This window comes from Puma concolor, chromosome A3 (assembly GCF_028749965.1).
Source record: "Puma concolor isolate L17-30 chromosome A3, mPumCon1.1.hap2, whole genome shotgun sequence".
Taxonomy (NCBI): domain Eukaryota; kingdom Metazoa; phylum Chordata; class Mammalia; order Carnivora; family Felidae; genus Puma; species Puma concolor.
Window position 1 is genome coordinate 120,355,046 of NC_141669.1, and position 16,239 is coordinate 120,371,284.

The 16,239-nt window shown below is 49.2% G+C and overlaps 1 protein-coding gene and 1 long non-coding RNA gene across 5 annotated transcripts in view; one reads left to right on the plus strand and one right to left on the minus strand.

Moving 5' to 3' along the window:
* The window catches only part of PPP1R16B (protein phosphatase 1 regulatory subunit 16B), a 101,156-nt gene that overhangs the window by 38,409 nt on the left and 46,508 nt on the right, over nt 1–16,239 (plus strand). The gene's annotated exons all lie outside the window — the stretch shown is intronic.
* LOC147582729 (uncharacterized) lies at nt 9,576–10,337 on the minus strand. Its single transcript, XR_015249461.1, has 2 exons — nt 9,930–10,337; nt 9,576–9,762 (listed from the first exon to the last, which is right to left on the minus strand). It is a non-coding gene; the product is annotated as an uncharacterized LOC147582729 (long non-coding RNA).

Below are 16,239 nucleotides of genomic sequence, written 5' to 3' on the forward strand. Positions count from 1 at the left end.
TTTACCACAATTAAACAAATGAAAAACATTAAAAAACAACCCCCCCCCAATTTAGCCAGGGGCTGGAGGGAAGGGAGAAGGGGGAAGTCATTGTCTAATGGGTCCAGAGCTTCGGTTGGGGAGATGGAAAAAGTCATAGGGATGGATGGTGGTTTCGGGTGCACGGTAATGTGAATGTGATTAATGTCACTGAACCATACACTAAAAAGTGGCTGATATGGTGAGTTGTATCTTCTGTATATTTTACCACAATTGAAAAAAATTCATTTGGGCCAAACTGATTCCCTTGTCATGAGTTTTGTCTAAGCAGGCCAATGGCACCTGTCTCTACTGGGCAAGTATTCTTTTTTTTTTTTTTTTTAATGTTTTCTTTGATGTTTATTTTTGACAGAGAAAAACAGAGCATGACTGGGAGAGGGGCAGAGAGGGAGACACAGAATCGGAAGCAGGCTCCAGGTTCTGAGCTGTCAGCACAGAGGCCGACGCGGGGCTTGAACTCAAGAGCCGTGAGGTCATGACTTGAGCTAAAGCCAGACGCTTAACCGAATGAGCCGCCCAGGCACCCCTGGGCAAGTATTCTTTTATGCCCTTTAGGAAAGCTACAGATTTTTTTTTTTCTGTTACCATATAAGTCCTGTTTATTTCTTGAAAGGATGGCTTTAAGTTTTTATGTATTAATTTTGTGGAAAGCCATTTTACTGTCTCATATTTTTTCAGTCGGTGCTTTTAGGGCTTTCGTGTAGAAAATAACCTTATTTGCAGATGATAAGGTTATCTGTTCATTCTGGTATTTCACTGAGGCTGTCATGCCTATAACCTCTGCTCCCACCTCTTCTCTCTAGGCTAACAACCCCCTGTTCCTTTTACGGATTTTTATAAGATGTGACTTTGAGGTTTGTGAACATGCTCTCCTTTGTTTATAGCTTTCCCGAGTCTGATCTGGCTCACCCTCAGGTGGATGGAACTGTCAGTTTCCTCATTCTGGTTGAGTGTGTCTATTCGTATGGCCCAAATTTCCATTGGCTTTTTGGCCAGCTGTCAACTCATATGGTGTTTATAAGAAACTAAAACCCTCAAGTGGGTGTCCCATTAGTGAAGTTACATCTTCCCCATCCTGTTGTTATGCAAGTGACTTTATTTTTGTCTTTAAAAAATGTTTATTTTATTTGTTTTGAGACAGAGAGCATAAGCGGGGGGAGAGGTGTAGAGAGAGAGGAGAGGGAGAGAGAATCCCAAGCAGCCTCCACACCTCAGCACAGAGCCCAAGGAGGGACTCCGTCCCATGAACTGCAAGATCATGATGTGAGCCGAAATCAAGGGCCACTTAACCAACTGAGCTAACACTGAGTGCTTTTTTAAAAAAACTATCTGTCGAAGTATATTTTTCATACAGAAAATGACAAAATTCGTTCCATTTTCATAAGTTGTGTGTGCCTATGTAACTTGTCCTCACTCTGAGCAATGGAACATCACTGGCACTCTAGAAGCCTTGTAGGACACACAGGTGATTTTCAACACTGAAGTCGAGACTCTAAATTTATCTTGTTGAATTTTGAGCCCATTATCCACCTGCTCAAAAATTTGGACTTTGAATGATATAGTAAGACTTCTGTGCGACCAGTGACAGGAAATCCAACTGAAACTAATTTAAGCCTATGTGGCTACAGGGGGCCACCAAAAAGTGTCTCTGAATAATAGATCACTGTCAGCAGCTCAAAGTGTGTATTTTGTCCTTACAGTAACCTCCTTAGGAATAATTTCTCTTTCCAACAGTCTCCCAGGTTCACCAAGTCCCAGAATTGAATCTCATTGGCCAAGATGCCTACCTTGGAGCCAATCACAGGGGCTAGAGCGTGGATACAATGCTGTGATTGGTCTGATCTAAGCCACGTGCCCACCCCTGAAGTCAGCTCCTCCCAAAACACATGGCCTGACACTTGGAGATATGTTATACCTGCCCCAGGGAAAATTGGGATGCTGTTACCAGCAGGAGGGAGGATGGATGATGGGCAGGCCATAATTAAATATGTCCACCTTAGATGAAATATTCACCGGCACTTTCTATTCCGTGCCATTCACAAACACAATGAAATCAGCATTTGCCTTCTACCCCAGAGTTAGTTGTTCAGTAGAACTTTTTCTGATGATGAAAATGCACTGTCTGTTACGGTAGCTGCTTGAGCACTTAAAATGTGACTAGGAGCCTGAGGAACTGAAGTTTTGATTTTATTAAAAAAATTTTTTTTTTAACGTTTATTTATTTTTGAGACAGAGAGAGACAGAGCATGAACAGGGGAGGTCAGAGAGAGAGGGAGACACAGAATCTGAAACGGGCTCCAGGCTCTGAGCTGTCAGCACAGAGCCCGACGCGGGGCTCGAACTCACGGACCGCGAGATCGTGACCTGAGCCAAAGTCGGCCTCTCAACCGACTGAGCCACCCAGGCGCCCCATTTTTATTTAATTTAAAATCATTTTAGGATTCCCCTGTGGCTAGGCTACAGGTTACTGTATCAGACAACACAGTCCTGGACCCCATCTAAATACTTGATAAGAATGTTAAGCAGGCTACAGCCAAGGAGAGCCTGGGACGCAACCAAAGACCCTGCTCCTTATTCGTGTATCTGAGCCAATCATTACCCATCAGGGATAGTTGTTTATCTGAAATGAATTTAACTATACTGTTTTGTAGCTGGTATGTGGGAACAATAGCAGGAGTCTCTACTATAAAAAAAAAAGAGAGAGAGAGAGAGAGAGACTTCTTGTCCTATATAAACTTCGAAGAAATTTTCCTCGGAGGATTGAATTATAACAAAACATGCAATGGATCAGGGTAGAATTTCATGCACAGACATTCATGAAACACAGTCTGGACATCTCCAGACTGGCAACAGTGGTTCAGTAGTGAACAGGAGGCTGGGTCAGGCCATAATGGAGTTCAGAGTCTAGCAAAGTCAGCATTTGAAGAGTGGATTGTGTTAGAGAGCCTTGTGAAGAACAGATGCCTAAATAGAGGAGGCTAGGAGATCACCGATGAGCAAGGCCATCTAAATACTGTCCAGGGGTCGGGACAATGTGACCAACAACTTTTGAAGGTCACCGCCCCTGGGGAAGGCATTGTGATTATGAAAAAGGAGACTTCAACCCGTCTGGACACAATGCCGTTAAACGTGATGATCATGTACTTCCTTGTGGCCCTCTGATTATAACTTGGCTTCACACCCAGGTCTGCCTACAGGCGCAGAATGAGTTGCCCATGCTTCAGTGAATTTCTGGAATGCAAGACAATTCCTATCCTCAAGGGAGACTGTATTGTGGTTTTATTCAGCAGCCTCCTTTACTCAGATGGTAGGAGGCCACTCTTGGGCGAAAAAACCACTTGTGGTAGGCTGGTACACGTGGTCAGTCACCAAGATGAGGCCAACCCTGGGGCGCTCAGCCAACTGGCACTCTCCTGGAACCTCCTCAGACCCCAAACACTGTGACACCCGATGAGTATTTCCCCTGGATATTGACAAGGAGCTACGTGAGAGGCCGTCCGCTGCTCGCTGGAGACTAGACACACCCTCTCTTTAACATTTCTCAGTCCAAACTGACCCTGTTGAGAAGACAGAGGAGATATTTGGGGCATGGTTTATTCTTGTCTGGCTTCTCGGAACCACTGTTGCCTTCACAATGGAGTGAGAAAACAGTATTTCTTCCAGAGGAACTCAGGGGCTCTTTAAATGAGCAAATCCTAAGCCTTTCTACAACATTCACCAGAGCCAAAGTCATTCAGTAACCATGTGGAGGAAGGCTGGGGTTTAGCAAAGAGAAGAAGGTTCTAGAATCTGCTCCAAGTATTGAATCGTCCTAGTACATCCGTCCCGTGTTTGTGCCAGCAAGCAGAGCTGATCCCACCGCCCCGTCCTCTGCCCGTCCCGTTTGGTGGAGACAGTTGTGTCCGGGGCAGAGGTGAAATCTAAATGAAGAGGTAGGAAGGTTGCTACCTTGGGGAGAGGGAGGTGGTACCTTCATCACTTACACTCGGAAAGCTACGTGAAGCCCAATCTTGATGGAGGAGCCGGTGTTCCCGGTCCTTCAAGAGAAACCCGAGGACACAGGCTTTTTGGCTTAAGGATCCCCATTTCCCGGGGATCACAGAGGTAGTCGTGGCAGCTCTCCAAGTGAGTCATCAGCAAGAACTCTGCCGTCTCGGCTGCCTGTTGTTACGTAACAAACCACCCTGAAACACTCAGTGGCTTGAAACAACTTCTCAACGATCCTTTGGATTGACTGGGCATTTCTGCCGCTCTTACCTGGGCTCCGTATGAGGTTGCAGCTGTTGGCTGGGTCGGCCAGTGTCTGGGCGCAGCTGGGATGGCTGGGATTCTCTCTCCCTGCGGTCTTTATGCTGGGCTTCCCGCAGGACTCCAAGAAGGCAAGCTCCAGTGCACAAGCATGTGTCTGGCCTTTGCCTGCATCATGTTTGCTGATGTCTCATTGGCCAAAGTAAGTCACATGGCCAAGCTCAGAGTCCGTGTGGGAGGAGTCTGTACATGTGCGTAGGTACTGAAAGGCGTGATTCGTTGGGGCTGTGATTGTTACAATCGACCACACACTCTAGACTTTGCTTTGCTCTATACCAGAATCCCAGCAACCCCGTGTGATAACCCTGGGCATATTGTTTTGGTCAAATGCTGTGATTGGTTGTTGATATATTGCAATGTCCGGGATGTACCAGGTGAACCAAACACTGTGCCATCCTGGACCCTGGGTTGAGCATGCCAAGTATGTGATATGCATTGACTCTAAAACCATGTGGCAGTCAGGATTCAGCACTGGGGAATGGTTCTCGCGTTTATTTAATTTTATTGCTTATTAACTACATAGCCATGACGATGATTTATGTGATTTCATAATATTATGGTGAACCCTCAGTAATTGGGGTTAAAGTCTGGATCAATGTTGAAACAGAAGCAGGAACAGAAAAATAATCATCAGCCAGATGGAACGAATTATTAGTTCACAAACGCAGCGTGCCCGAGAGATAGAATCTTTAAAAACATGGATGTCGTAGGGAAAACCGAATCGGAGGGGGCTTTCGGTGGAAAGGTGGGGAAGCCTTGCAGAGATGGTAATAGGCCTTGGGAGTTATCACGGAGTCAGACAAAACTAAGTTTTAATCTCTGTTTTGTGGCCTCGGGTGAATGCCTTGATCTCTTTGCGCTTGGATTCCTCATCTGTGAAGTAGAGAGAATAGTGACTGTAGAGAGAATCTGTGAAGGAGAGAGAATAGTAGAGAATAGAGATGCAGTCTGGACAGCACATACAGCCACTTAGCTATTGCTGTCATCTGCCGTTAGCCTTGGTTATCATGGGCCAGAGGCAAGGTTAACATCTCTTCTGTTTTCTTTCGGATCCTTCTTCCGCTCACCCCTACTGCCATAACTACTCCGTTGCCTCTGTCTGCACTTACTCAGTGCCAGCCTCCCATTAGTCATTCATATAAGAGTATTCCGGTTGTAGTCATTTACACTTTAGTGTGAAAATTAAGCCGTTTTACAGCAATTCTTGTCCCAAGCCAGTGGGAAATGAAAGGTTTGGGCCACCCCACATGATGTAACACTTAAAGGATGCTTGCATCAGGGGGTCCTTTCAGACTCCCTAGAGTGGAAGGGCCTGCCCCCCGGAGAGCTTCTGTCAGACTGTTGACTGAGACTGTAGAGCCCAAGGTGCCTGGAATCTCCTGGTTTCTGTGTGTCACCTCTTAAGGCGGCCGCAGATACCTGTGTTGCTCAGCCTGAGCCATTTGAATGTTCAAAACCCGGCTGTAATTATAAAAGCTCTTTGGAGGGACCCTAATTAGCTTCTATAAACGGCTTTCTCTGACCTTTTGAAGTTAATACGATTCCTTCCCTTGTCATTAAAAAAAAAAAAAAAAAATACCCTAGATTATTTCGCAAAACTTCTCCCAAGTTCCTTGGCCCCTAACGTTTTGTCAAAGAGACATGGCGGCCAACCTTCCTGTGGATGGGCAAGGTTTCTACACAGTCATTCCTTCCGGCTCATGACTTTCTTCTTCCTTTGCTGCCCACGGATGCTGAAAATAACTTGTTTTCTGGCAAGTTTGGGATGAGATTCCTTATGATTTAATCAGATCCATAATGAAGCTCTCCTGGCTTTTAGGAGAGAGCATCTCAACCTGCACGGAGAGTGTGGGCAGGGCTGTGGGGGGGGGGGGGAGCCTCTGGGCTTGCCATCACATCTGGAACAAGGAGAGCTGCTACAAGGCCGTGCTACCCAAGCTGCCAGGGTCCCTCCCCCCTCGCTGGGGGGAGGCTCTGCCTGGCAGCGTTCCATGCCCTGCATCATGTGGGCTTTGCCTTCCCACTCCCAGTAGCCCAGACCAAAGGCCTCACAGATAATAAGCAGGAAACATTCTGTCTCTAAACATCAGCTGCTTGGTCCAGGAAGACATAATTTCCTGCAGAGATGGGTATATATAGACCAGGACAGATTTGTCCTGACTAAAGCCAAGATTCCCTTGATTGTTCCAAGCTGATGTTAACTCTAGATCATGCAAAGATGGGAGAGAAGCTGGGGAATCTGGCAGGGTAGCTGGGCGCTGAGTGATCCTCTGAGTGGCTGACGCGGAGTTGGATAGCGAAGGAACAGCTAAAGTAATGGGAAAGTAGCTGGAGAGAGGGAGTAGCTGGAGGGAGAGGGAGAGGGGGAGTAGCTGGGCCGTCAAGGGCTGGTTGGAGATCGGAAAAGTAACTGGCTAATGACGGTAAGACACAAGGTGGGAGTTCCTGCCGTGGGACCGTAGAAGAGTCCCCGACCTGGAGCAGGGACCACGCTGCCCTGTGCATGCTCCAGGCACCTCCATTCTGCCACTTTCTTAGGTCTTGCCGGTGAGAAACGAACTCTGTCTGAGGGTATGTCGGTTGGCTCCAATCCAGTCTGCAGTATGCTCGTGGGGCAAAGCTCTCCGGGATTCAGGCTGGTGTTGTGGCAGTGGGGTGTGGGTGCAGTGTGGAAGAAAGTACATTTCTTCCCTTCGGGGAGGGGCTCTCTCTTCTCTCAGCCCCTCAGAGGATGGGTGAAACCGCCTGCCAAGAGGCCTCAGCAGAGCCCACGTCTGAACCCCCACTGCCCCACTGTCACCTTCGTCATTCTCTCCGCCAGTTGTCATTGGCCACTTGAGTGTCGGGCACTGTGGTACGTCTTCGCATGCGTTATCTCGTTTCATCCTTTTGACAACTCCGTAAGATAAGTATGACCAGTAGCCCCATTTTACAGGGGGATAAACTGAGGCTTAGTAAGGTCTAGTTGCTTGCCCAGCTAAGCAGCAGAGCAAGCACTGTCTGTGCTCTGAGTCTTATGCCACAGTCACGGATTACACCCATAAGGAGCACAGTCCCTCTTCAAAAGCCCAGTTCTCCCCATTCACGTTAAAAAAATTTTTTTAATGTTTCTTTATTATTCTTATTTTATTTTTGAGAGAAAGAGACAGGGTGCAAGCAGGGAAGGGGCAGAGAGAGAGGGAGACACAGAATCTGAAGCAGGCTCCGGGCTCTGATCTGGAGTCCAAGGTGGGGCTCGAACCCACGAACCGCGAGATGACGACCTGCGCTAAAGTCAGACGCTTAACCAAATGAGCCACCCAGGCGCCTCTCTCCCCCATTCACTCCTTAAGAGGACTTAGCAAGGTCTGGTCCAGAAGTGAGGGCTCAGGTAGAGTGTCCTACTTGAGTGAGGAGCCTGAGAGAGAAGCCAAGCGCCCGGGGCCCCCACCTGTGGGTGGATGCAGCTGCCTGTTAGCCGTGTTCCAAAGCCATTTCCAACGAGGTCTGTTGGATAAAGTCACAATTTAGAACCTGACTTCCCCAGGGTGTACCCACCACTGGCAATCAGACTTCATTTGCACTTAGACATTTATAGTCCATGGTGAATTTCCATCATCTGCACAGGCTGAGGCATAGGAGTAGAAAGCTCCTGGGCTTGGGAAGTTTCTCCTTCCGTCCTCTTGGGACGCATGTCTTGGGACAGATGCCATGTCAAGGGTCGTGCCCAGCTGATGTTTTCAAAAACATTTTCTGACACCAGGTGCTTGCAAAACATAACGTGGAAATAACTTCAGGCTTCGGGAGATTGTTTTAATTCAAAAAAAAAATTTACATTTGGGTCCCGAAGAGCCTGACTGTATCTCATGAAAGCAGTGCAGTCTCGTTGTCATATGTGACGTGATCCCTTATTTAATAAGCTGCCGGTTCCGAGATAAGCCGTTCACTCCCGAGGCTCTTGGTTGGCAAAACTGTTTTTCGCTAAGAGAAGCTTAAGGTTAAGCTCTAATTAATGGAGGGGGTTGGATTTTATACAGATAGATGGGTAAGTAGGTTTGAGGACATGTCAAATACACCATCGTTGTCTCTGCAGCTGAAAATATATTCATAAAGCCCACACAACGCTGTAGATTTCTTAAAACTCCATTTTTGGCAAATGTATTCTGGTCTCGGTGTGCTCTGGCTAATAAACAGCCTGTGACTCATGACACTCAATGACTGGTGACTGCATTGACCCGGGTGTCTCTCAGGGCATAGCTCTTGGGAGCCAAAATCCCCCGAGTCTTTCCTGGGCGGCCATGGCCTGGGGACCTCAGCCAGGCACTAGGATTCTGTCTTAGTCAGCTTGGGCTGTCTGAGCAAAATACCGTAGACCAGGTGGCTTAGACAATAAACATATATTTTCTCATATTTCTGGAGGCCGAGAGTCCAAGATCAAGGTGGCAGTGTAATCAGTTTCTGGTGAGAATCATCTTCCTGGTTTTTAGATGGACGCCTTCTTACTGTGTCCTTATATGGCAGAGAGAGAGAGAGAGAAAGAGAGAGAGAGAGAGAGAGCCCTCCAGTGTCTCTTACGAAGCCACGAATCTCATCACAAAGGCCCCATCCTCATGACCTCATCTAAACCTAATTCCCTCCTAAAGGCACCATCTCCAAATGCCATTGCCATTGGAGGTTAGGGCTTCAGCGTATAAATTTGAGGGGGACACAGTTCAGTCCATAGCTGGCACTTTGTGTTGTCAGGCCAGAGGGCCAACTTCTTTGATATTGTGGGGGGTTCCTTGCGATCGGGAGAAGCTGGTAGGGAGTCGCCAAGGAGGACACAAAGGCAGCCTGAAGTTAGGAGGTTATTCCCAAGGGGTGGTTGTGGTGAAGCGAAGTCCACTGTTGATTGGCAGAGCTCGGGGGTCCCAGGTCCTGGCAGACCCAGAGTGTATCATTTTTGGAGGAGAATCCTGGTCTAAGAGAACTTTCAGGCAGAGAGGAAAAGAAAGGGAGGCAGAGGGAACAATCAAACCTGATTTGCTGGGTAAATGGATGGACCTACTAGCTGACATCCTGTTTGGACAATACGATTTGAGCACAGGGCTACGATCCAGGTCTGCAAAACCATGCAGGGGGCAATGAGCTTATTAACCAAATCCCTGAAGTTACTCAGAAAAGCGTAAGGAAGTAGGGATGGGAGGGGAGCTATATTACCAGAGAGGGGTCCTGATTCTCTGTTTCCATATAAAAAAACACTCCAAAACTTTGTGGTTTATTTTATTTATTTATTTTTGTATCTATTTTATTTCTGAGAGAGAGACAGAGACAGAATGCGAGCGGACGAGGGGCAGAGAGAGAGGGAGACAGAATCCGAAGCAGGCTCCAGGCTCCGAGCTGTCAGCACAGAGCGTGACGCGGGGCTCGAACTCACAGATCTTGAGAGATGATGACCTGAGCCGAAGTCGGATGCTTAACCGACTGAGCCACCCTGGTGCCCCCCACGGCTTAGTGGTTTGAAACAACTACCATTTTATCATGATCTTCCATGGGTCAGGAATTCAGATCGAGCACAGCAGGGAAATTTTGGCTCCGCTGAGACCTTAGCTAGGGAGACTTACATAGTGGGGGTGGGGCCTCTTGGAGGTGGCTGGGCACCTCTCTGTCTCCGTGTAGTCCGAGGGCTTCTCCACATGGCCTGTCCAACATGGTGGCCTTGGTATAGTCAGACTTCTTATGTGGTAGCTCAGGGCTCTCGGAGCACATGTTCTGGGATTCAGGAAGTCAGAGCTGCCTATATCTTGAGGCCTGGAACAGTTACAAAGCCCACCCAGATTTAAGGAGAAGGGGTGAAGACCCCGCCTCCTGAAGGCAGGAGTTTGATGCACACAATTTGTGGCCATCTTTTTAATCTGCAACAAGGTGCTAATTGCTGTGACATTTTGAAGTTTATGTCTTCCTCACGTAACCATCCAGCATGGGTGTTCATGGGTTACCTAGGGCTGGAGTTGCCTAGCGAACGGGGAATGACTGCTAATGGGCATAGGGTTCCTTTTTGGGTTCTGGAATGTTCTAAAATGGATTGTGGTGATGGTTGTCCCACTCTGAAAGGCCCTCTTAGGTAACTCTCCTCCATGCCGTGACCCTGTGCCAGGATCCTTCTATCCTTAAGCTCTGCCCTCCAGGTCTGCACCATCCAGTAGAGACATAATGCAAGCCACATATGTCATTTTAGTTTTTTTGTTATTTTTTAAATATGAAATTGTCAAGTTGGTTTCCATACAACACCCAGTGCTCATCCCAACAGGTGCCCTCCTCAATGCCCATCACCCACTTTCCCCTCCCTCTCACCCCCCATCAACCCTCAGTTTATTCTCAGTTTTTAAGAGTCTCTCTTTTTTTTTTTAATTTTTTTAACTGTTTATTTTTTATTTTTGAGACAGAGACAGAGCATGAACAGGGGAGGAGCAGAGAGAGAGAGGGAGACACAGAATCTGAAACAGGCTCCAGGCTCCGAGCTTGTCAGAACAGAGCCCGATGTGGGGCTCGAACCCACGAGCTGTGAGATCATGACCTGAGCTGAAGTTGGACGCTTAACCGACTGAGCCACCCAGGCGCCCCAAGTTTTTAAGAGTCTCTTATGGTTTGCCTCCCTCCCTAACTTTTTTTCCCCTTCCCCTCCCCCATGGTCTTCTGTTAAGTTTCGCAGGATCCACATAAGAGTGAAAACTGTGTCATTTTAAATGTCGTAGTAGCCACATTCAAAAAGGTGAAAATAAACAGGTGAAATTAATTTTAGCAAATTATGAATAGACTGAATAGTATATTTTCTCTAACCCAGTATATCCAAAATAGTATTTCAACATGCAGTCAGTATAAAAACTTATTAATGAGATATCTTACCTCTGGGTTTTTTTTTTTCACTTTTTAATGTTTTTATTTATTTTTGATAGAGAAAGAGTGTGCGTGCGTGCACGCACGCAAGTAGGGGAGGGGCAGAGACAGAGGGAGACACGGGATCTGAAGCAGGCTCCAGGCTCGGAGCTGTCAGCACAGAGCCCAAGGCGGAGCTCGATCTTGTGAACCGTGAGATCATCACCTGAGCCCAAGTCGGTCGCTTAACCAACTCAGCCACCCAGGCGCCCCCATTCGGGTTTGTTTTTATAGAAGTCTTTGAAATCTGGTGTATGTGTTGACACTATATGTCAATTCAGATTGGACACATTTCAAGTGTTCGTGACTGTATGTGGCTTGTAACACCATCTTGGGCTGTAGACCCCCAGGTCCTGTCCATTCAGGCCAGGAATGGAGAACGTGTGGGGATGGCAAGGGAGGGTTCTGCAGGGTTCCACCGATGCCGTTGGTGCCCACATTCCATTGACCAGGACCCAGAGTGTGGTCCTGCCTTTACAAGGGAAATGGGGGCAGGTACTCTAGCCATATGCTCAGGAAGAGAAGGAACAGAGTTTGGGGAACACGCAGCAGATTCTGCCCTAGCAGCCGACAGTTTTTGGAGCACCTACTGTGTGCTCGTGGGCCTGGTCAGCATGCTTTGCTTAGGTTTGGAGCAGGTGGGAGGAAGCTTTGCTTTGTATACTGTTTGCCCTTGACTCAGTTCATACAGCTTAAAGGGGCATCCAACTTACTGGCACCTGCTACGTGGCAGGCACTTCGAGTACTTCATAAATATTCACCCATTGAGTCCTCCTGACAGCGTTATGAGAGGTTCTGTTAATTACCCTGTTTTTGGGTAGTGGGGACATATGCACAGAGAGATAAAGTAACTTGCCCAAAGTCACACAGCTAGTTAGTGGCGGACCTGGGAACCGAACTCAGGCCTTCTGGCTTATGCCCCGGTCTCCACACTAAGCTGTCCCCCTCTGCAGCAATCAGAGGTCATGGGACAGAGGGGGTCATATGACTTCCTCAGCCCGTAAGGACCTCTACACCCGTCATGGGAGATCTTCTGGGACCCGGGCGGGCTGTGGCCCCGGAGCCGTGTCAGGGTTGCTGCTGCTTTTGTGGTTTCTCTGTGGGAAGGTTGCACTGACGGCTCTGTGGGGAGACAGAGGAGAGGATTATCACACAGCAGCACCTGGTCAGAGCGCCCCGTTCCCCGGCTTGGTTCCCTGTGGCAGTCTCCTGGCCTTCTCTGTCAGTCCTTGTTTTCATACTCACCCTGCACCGACAGCCTCTTCGCATCTCCCCAGTTGTCCACGGGGAGCCAGCCCTACCCTCGGTTTGCAAATCCCTCAGCAAAATGGGAGGCTTGGCCAGACAGCAGCCTCTGCCCCCAGGGCCTCCCTCCGCTGGAAGTTCCAGGGTTCCTTCAGCCAAGTTCCTCTGACTTACGAAGCCCTCCACGTCCTCCTGGGGCCTGACTCCTCTCTGTCTCCTCTGGACACATCCGTGAGGCTCACCCTCGCTGCATCCCCATTGGTCAGGCCCCTGAGTCTTGGGGTATCCATAGGTCACAGGCAGCCAGCTCTGGCAGCATGATGGTGTTGGGCACTGACCCCAGGGAGCTCATAGGCCAGTGTGATTGGATCACATCCGAATCTAAGGCTCAGTGAAGCCCCAGCACCTTGGCGGGCCACCACGGGTGCACTGTGACATTTTCCCCTGAGTCAGGAAGCGGATTAGCAAATGGTGGAGAGCAAGGACTTGGCAGTCGGCCAGGCCTGGGGTCTAGCCCTGACTCTGCCGTGGCCTTGGGCAAGTCACTCCATCCCTCCGAGCCTCAGTTTTACCATCTGTAAAATGGGGACACCAACAGGATGCTGCAAGGTTTCAATAAAGAAATGTGTCACCCGCATGGGCATACTTCCTGGCACATAGCAAGCCCCTGATAAACAAGATCTTTCATTTTTGTTAGGATATCCCCACATATAACTGGGTCACGGCTGACGACTTCCGTTGAAGGCCTTGTCTGAGTTCTGCCCCTCAGCCTGGGCCTTTCGGCTGGTAATCTTTAACCCCCAAGATGCCCCTTTGCCTTTGTTTGGACTTTGTTTGGACTTTGTTTGGGCTGGTTCCTTCTGTTCTCATTGTGAACTCAGCGAGTTCTGCTAGGCCTTGCCCATGAGCTGGCCTTGCAGCCCCAGAGACCTTGACCCTGAACCAGCCATGAGGCCTGGCCATGTCTCCCCTCTCCCCACCCCGCCACCAAGTATGACTTCAAGTTCCCTCTGGACCTCCGAGCCCCGCATTGTGGAGTAGCCCGGGGACCCGCCTCTCCAGGGAGGAGTGCGGTGCCCATTAGGGTGGACAAGGCAGTGGGAGGTTAAGACCTTGGTCGGTGACCCGAACGTAGGCACCAGGGTGGGGGGTGTGTGGGGCCTAGATGCACCAGCAGAGGTGCAGGTAAGAAGTCGGTGCTTCTGAATGACTCTGAGGGACTAGCAGTCTCTGACCCAGTTTGGGAGCCACCGGCCCCTCTCAGAGCTGGAACTGCAGAAATCGATTTGCAGACGGGCATACGCCACTTAATTAGCGTGGCCTCCTTCTGGCTGGGGAAACACCGTTAAGTGGGCTGGGTTGGCCTGAAATCATGCCGGTGGCCCCAGCCCCAGTCCCATCGGCCTCTCTGTCCCTTGGGCTCTGTCCTCTTAGCCAGGCTGGATTCAGAATGGCCTGAGTTTCCGGTTTGGAGCTGAGACAAATACTACTCTTGTCCAGGCCCGGGAAGCACCTGGCTCCCACGTGGCAAGGTGAAGTTGGCCCTGGGGCCTGGGGTGTGCGGGGACCAGAAGGAGGAAAAGCTGGGGCTTCCCCCAGCGCACTCTGCCTCCCTGTGCCTTTCTGCCCGTGTGCTGCCCTGCCCCAGCTCCGACTGCTTCCTGCGTGGCGCCGGCTCCTTTGTTTGCATCACCTGTGTGCCCCTAGCGTGGGCTCGACGTCACAGCTGAGGGGACAGGCTCAGCGAAGTTGTCCCTTGCCCAGAGTTTGCACAGCCAGGAAGTAGCAGGGCAGGATTTGGTCCAGGTCTGCCAGGATCCCGGGTCTGTATTCTGGCTTCTGTGCAAACTTGGTCAGCCCTGTGCCCAGCCTGCCTCTGATTTGAGGACAGCTTTCAGCACCTGTGTTTCAGAAGCCTGTGAGGTTCGATCCCTGCCTCTGGTTTTGGAGGGAGAGTCGTCACACATGCTGTGGAACAGAGGAGCCCCCACGCCCTAGGTGTTGGGTCTTCTGCGGGCTGCGTGTGTGTGTGTAGCCGGAAGAGGGGGGGGGTGCCTGTGAGTTCTACCGTGGGCTTGCTAGGTGAACTTCAGCCGTGAACTTGATCTCGGAGCCTCTTTGCCTTGTCTGCGAAATGGGAGTAACAGCAGCATGTATCTCACGGTTGTCCTGAGGGTGAAATAGGGCAACATACAACGAGGGCACCTAGTGAGTATCCCACCCGAACTCCTGTTGTGGGCAGCCCCTCGGACCCGGCACAAAAGAGGCTGCTTGCTTTCCCCTCACACTGTGGATGTCTGGGGTGTGAGGCAAAGGAAGTCCTTTCCCACAGTGAGGGCACAGCTGGGCATGCTGGGGCAGCCCGGGGTGGGGGGCAGGCCTCCCTGGCCCAGACACAGCTCTCCGTGCCTATGTCAGGAATCGGGGTACACCTGGGGAGTTAAAGAGCTCCGCGGTCTGGAAACTACTGGGTTTTTAAAATTTGAAAATGCGGATGGAACTAGAGTGTATTCACGCGAAGCAAAATAAGTCAGTGAAAGGAAGACAAATATCGTCTGATTTCACTCCTATGTGAACTTTAAGAAACAAAACAGCTGAACAGGGAAGGAAAGGAAAAATAAGATAAAGACAGAGAGGGAGGCAAACCAAAAGAGACTCTTAAATACAGAGAACAAACTGATCGAGGGGAGGTCGGGGGAGGGGATGGGTTATGTGGGTGATGGGCATTCAGGAGGACACTTGTTGGGATGCACACCGGGTGTTATACCTAAGAGATGAATCACTGGGTTCTGCTCTTGAAATCAATACTACACCATATGTTAACTACCGTGAATTTAGATAAAATAAGTAAATAAAAATTTGAGGTGCCATAAAATTAACTGTTTCCGAGTGTATAAGTCACTGGTATTTAGTACGTTCATAGTGTTGTGCAACTATCACCCCTACCTTCTTCCAGAACCTTTTCATCATCCCCGGAGGAACCCTTGTTCCCATTAGCAGTCACTCCCCAGCGCCCTCCCCTCAACCCCTGGTAAACACCAACCTGCCTTTTTTTTTTTTAATTTTTTTTTAACGTTTATTTATTTTTGAGACAGAGAGAGACAGAGCATGAAGTGGGGAGGGGCAGAGAGAGAAGGAGACACAGAATCGGAAGCAGGCTCCAGGCTCTGAGCCATCAGCCCAGAGCCCGACGAGGGGCTCGAACTCACGGACCGCGAGATCGTGACCTGAGCTGAAGTCGGATGTTTAACCGACTGCGCCACCCAGGCGCCCCTAACCTGCCTTCTTAATCTAAGGATTTACCTACTCCGGACATTCCATGTAAATGGAGTCATACAATATGTGACTTTGATGTCTGATTTCATTCGCTTAGAATAATCTTTTCAAGGTGTATCCATGTTGCAGCGTGTATCAGCATTTCTTTCCTTTTTATGGTTGGATAACAGCCCTATGAATGGATGTGCCACGTTTTGTCTATCTGTTCATTGGTTGATGGAGAACGGCTGTTTTTTCGGGTTTTTTGAAATGGCTTTTTTCTAAAAAAAAAAAATTAAAAAAACCTGCTGGGTTGTTTTTAAAGTTTATGTATTTATTTTGAGAGAGAGAGAGTGAGCAGGAGAGGGGCAGCGAGAGTGAGGGAGAGAGAATCCCAAGCAAACTCTGTGCTGTCAGCACAAAGCCCAACACAAGGCTCCGACCCGCAATCTGTGAGATCGTGACCTGAGCCGAAATCAAGAGTTGGACCAACTGAAC